The sequence below is a fragment of the Cibotium barometz genome, chromosome 20 (genome assembly GCF_041138505.1).
Source record: "Cibotium barometz isolate CiBa-2024 chromosome 20, ASM4113850v1, whole genome shotgun sequence".
Classification (NCBI taxonomy): Eukaryota; Viridiplantae; Streptophyta; class Polypodiopsida; order Cyatheales; family Cibotiaceae; genus Cibotium; species Cibotium barometz.
Window position 1 is genome coordinate 20,506,339 of NC_141065.1, and position 4,427 is coordinate 20,510,765.

General features: G+C 44.6%; 1 pseudogene across 1 annotated transcript; it reads right to left on the minus strand.

Annotated features, from left to right (window-relative positions):
- Window positions 1-1,008: 1,008 nt before the first annotated feature.
- LOC147627649 (putative pentatricopeptide repeat-containing protein At3g49142) lies at window positions 1,009-4,045 on the minus strand (annotated as a pseudogene). The gene is made up of 5 exons (XR_015268217.1): window positions 4,019-4,045; window positions 3,808-3,900; window positions 3,613-3,732; window positions 2,573-3,490; window positions 1,009-2,540 (listed from the first exon to the last, which is right to left on the minus strand). The product of XR_015268217.1 is annotated as a putative pentatricopeptide repeat-containing protein At3g49142 (transcript).
- Between the last annotated feature and the right edge of the window lie 382 nt (window positions 4,046-4,427).

Sequence of the window (4,427 nt, forward strand, 5' to 3'; positions counted from 1 at the left end):
ATGGGATGCCATAACTGACTTGCATGTGGAGCCTTAGCCCTTGCCTTGGGGGTTGCTCGAAGGATAAAACCTACAGTTGGCTGGTGTGAGATGTATGCCAAATGTGGTGCACTTACAAAAGCACTTGACAAGGGATGTAGTCTCTTGGAGAGTCTGTCATCTTTATCAGCTTCCTTGGACTGTTGTCCACCTGTCTTCTGGTGTTGATTCTGACATTGCTTATCATTATAGGCATTGATCTCCATCTCTCAAGGGGTACCTTTTGCATGTACCTCCTTTGCATCCTTGTCAGTGGACTGCTTGTTGATCTCCTTGCATGAAATAAAAAATGTTTATTAAGTAATAAGCTTCAAGTTACCACTTTACATTTGACATGTAAAGTGGCACCCTTGAACATGTTTACACCTTACTAACTGACCTAGTATATGCATAGCCATCCCATCTTTGGTCAAACAACCTTTTATTGTGATAGACATTCACGGGTCACATCTCCTGGCCAAGGCATCGACTTTTGCATTGCTCCCTTAACCTAATAGTATCTATTGGTGAAGTGGTGCCAAAGTGTTGGCGACCAAAAGTTCATGTGTGCTGATAGCGAACCTGGCATGCCCACCTGCACACCCCTCCAAATAATGGTTGCAGGGATTGAACAGTCCCAAGTTTGGCCACTATCGTTTGCGGATGCCACACTTCATTTCGAAGGAAACAGACATCCAAAAGGTCTTCCATGTAATGCTTGGTTCACTGTGGAATTTAAGATGGTGAGGAAGCTACTTCATGCATTGAAGAACAAAGAAAACTCAGCCCTGCTTGCAATGATGATGATGATGTGAACGAAATATGGCGGCACCATCATGTCCTTTCTCCAGAGTGCTTTCACCTACAAGGCCTCTCTGAAGCCCACCTCTTCCTCTCTCTCTCTCTCTCTCTCTCTCTCTCTCTCTCACACACACACACACACACACACACACACACACATACCCTCCTCCATAAATTAGAACAACTGTAAGAAACAATACAGCACAATAAACAGGTGCTGCACAACTGAGCTCCGGAGTCCTTAGATTGCTCTAGTACATAAATGCTAAAAAGGGACAAAGTTCAGCATACTAAAAAGTTCTCTCTGGCACTTTCATCCTCATCTGTGTTGCTTCGTTAGTCTAGCATCAACATTTCAAATGAAATAAAGGAGAGCCCATTACAGTTGTACTACCATCACTAATATTCCCCACAATCACACTTTCCATCTTCAAAATTGTGAAAGCGGTTTGCGTCTCTGACCAGAATTTTGCGTTTCTCAATTTTTGATATAAGCGCTGTAGCAAAATGGCAGTCACCACAAATCCGCATGTTCTTCACAACATGTATGGATGCCCCTTCAGGTGTATTGATGAGGGCACATGCAATGGCCAACTTTTCGCTGTGCCCACATAGTACATCTTCCTTTGCATCATCGGAAATGTCTTTTGATAGCCAATGCAAACCAGGGGAATACCCTTCCTGTGATATTTTATGAGCAATATCTTCTAGCTCTGCATAGATATTTTTGCTTTGGGGATGCATTTTATCCCCAACCAAAAATGAATGGACATTTCCACTCACATCAGTCCACCAACAATGTCCTGGCTTCTTCCATGCTTTGATATTCACTCTTATAGCTTCAATCTTGTCCGCATCCTCCAGCTGCATAAATATTTCTCATACATACATAAGCTGCCGCATCCTTTTCATCCAATCGTACTGCATGTTCAAAGGCTATTCTTCCAAGCTTCACATTTCCCCACTTTCGACAAGCACCCAACAGAGCATTCCACACCGGAAGATAATTAGAAGATGGCATCTTCTTAATCACTGCGACCGCCTTGTCGAAGTGGCTTGCACGACCAAAAAGATCAACCATGCAAGTGTAGTGCTCTAAATCTGGGATGATGCCATAGCGTGTGCTCATTGTCTCAAAGTACATTTCGCCCTTGTCCACTAGACCTGAATTACTGCATGCATTAAGTACAAGAGTTAGTGTGACTTGATTTGGCTCTATACCTTCTCCTATCATTTTGCTGAACGAGTCAAAAACTATCTCATCCTTTGCAAACTGGGCATAACCTGCGATTAGCGCATTCCAGGAGATTACATCCCGAACTGGAAGATCGTCAAACACTCCTTGTGCTTTTGTGAGCACACCACACTTGGCATACATATCCACCAATGCATTGCCAACCACTATTTTTTTCCAGCAACCCCTCTCTCACAATCTTAGCATGTATTTCTTTGCCCTTGTCAGCTGCTCCTATGCTGCCACAGGATTTCAAGACGCAAACAAAGGTGACTGCATTTGGAGAAAGGCCCCCATGTTGCATCTGTTCAAAACAGTCCAGTGCCTCCTCACCATGCCCATGTTGGGCATATCCTCCAATTAGCGCATTCCACGAGACTACATTCCGAACTGGAAGCTCATCAAACACTTCTTGTGCTTTTGTGAGGCACCACATTTGGTATACATATCCACCAACGCAGTGCCAACCACGATATCCTTTTCCAACAACCCCTCTTTGACAATCTCAGCATGTATTTATTTGCCCTTGTCAACTGCTCTTATGCTGCCACAGGCTTGCAAAATGAAAACAAAGGCGATTGCATCTGGAGTGAGGCCCTCACATTGCATCTGTTCAAAACAGTTCAGTGCTTTCTCACCATGCCCGTGTTGGGCATATCCTGCGATTAGTGCACTCCAAGAGACTACATTCCGAACTGGAAGCTCATCAAACACTTCTTGTGCTTTTACGAGGGCACCACATTTGGCATACATATCCACCAATGCAGTGCCAACCACAATACTTTTTCCCAACAGCCCCTCTTTGACAATCTCAGCATGTATTTCTTTGCCCTTGTCAGCTGTTCCTATGCTGCCACAGGCTTTCAAGATGCAAGCAAAGGTGGCCGCATCTGGAGAGAAACCCTCGCCTTTCATCCATTCAAAACAGTTCAGTGCTTCCTCACCATGCCCGTGTTGGGCATAACCTGCGATAAGCACATTCCAAGAGACTACATCCCGAACTGGAAGTTCATCAAACACTTCTTGTGCTTTTGCGAGCACACCACACTTGGCATACATAGTCACCAATGCAGTGCCAAGCACAATATCCTTTTCAAGCAACCCCTCTCTGATAATGCAAACAAAGGTGACCGCATCTGGAGTGAGGCCCTCACATTGCATCCGTTCAAAACAGTTCAGTGCTTCCTTGCCCTGCCCATGTTGGGCATATCCTGCAATTAGCGCATTCCAGGAGAATACATTCTGAACTGGAAGCTTGTCAAATACTTCTTGTGCTTTTGCAAGTGCACCACATTTGGCATACATATTCACCAAGTTGTTACCGACATAAATGTTCTTTTCAATCAATCCCCTTTTCAGGATATCAGCATGTATTCTGCTGCCTTTCTTCAGATCCTTGCGCTTGGCGCGCAAGCCTTCAGTAAGGCCACAACAGCCCTATCCTCTTGAAATTTCTGGTCGTTGCCATTGCTAACAATCAACACTTCCTCCTCCTGTGCTTTGAAATTTGCCTTCTTCGTCTCACACAACTCTCCATCTTTTAGCTCTGTTGGTCTCACCAGTGATTGCAGTCCTCTTCTTCCCAGCTCTTCTTGAGCCCATGGTGGATTGTAGCAGTCATGAATCCACAGTGACTCCTTGATAATTTTGTGCTTGAAGTCTAGGGATCTTGGGTTGGTCTGTAATGCAAAAGATTACTCTATCACAAGCAGCAAAGCCACACACATGAAAGCCAATAGAAGGAAGAAGCCTACCTTGCTCTTGCGGTCGTCGGACCATTGGGAGGGATGCCTGTGGTGTCTACTGCCACCAACACTGATTTTCCTTTGTCCCACCATTGTTGATGTCTGCAGAGGCAGGTGCCGGAAGCTTCAGCAAAGATAAAGCGCTTTTCCCTCTGTGTTCAGCAACCGTTTTCACCCTCTGCGTGCGCTGCACGCTGTGCACCGCTCTGCCATGCGATACCTGTAGGTACAGGTATACGGCCTCCATAACTAATCTCCGAGCTCCTCCTAAGCTAGGATTAGATCGGCTAATCCTATGGTTAGCATCCAAGTATATAACACTCGAGAATGGTGGCTTTGCAATGAATCTTTTCGAAATTTGGAGTGGATTAATTAAATGATGGTGGTTTTTTACCCTTTTTGGTAGTTTAGTTAAGGTTATATGAGCAAGAAAATCTTTACATTTTTCTCTCTTTAAATAGGCACTCACTCAGTTGAACATTTGAATCATCCCCCCTCAATTGTAGAATTTGTAACTCATGTTGATGTTTTGGCCATAAAGGACACTCTGTCTTGCGTTGACCCACTCTTCAACACACTAAAAGCATCACATTACTAAACTCCTTTTCTCTAAGCCGCTCTGCATGGCC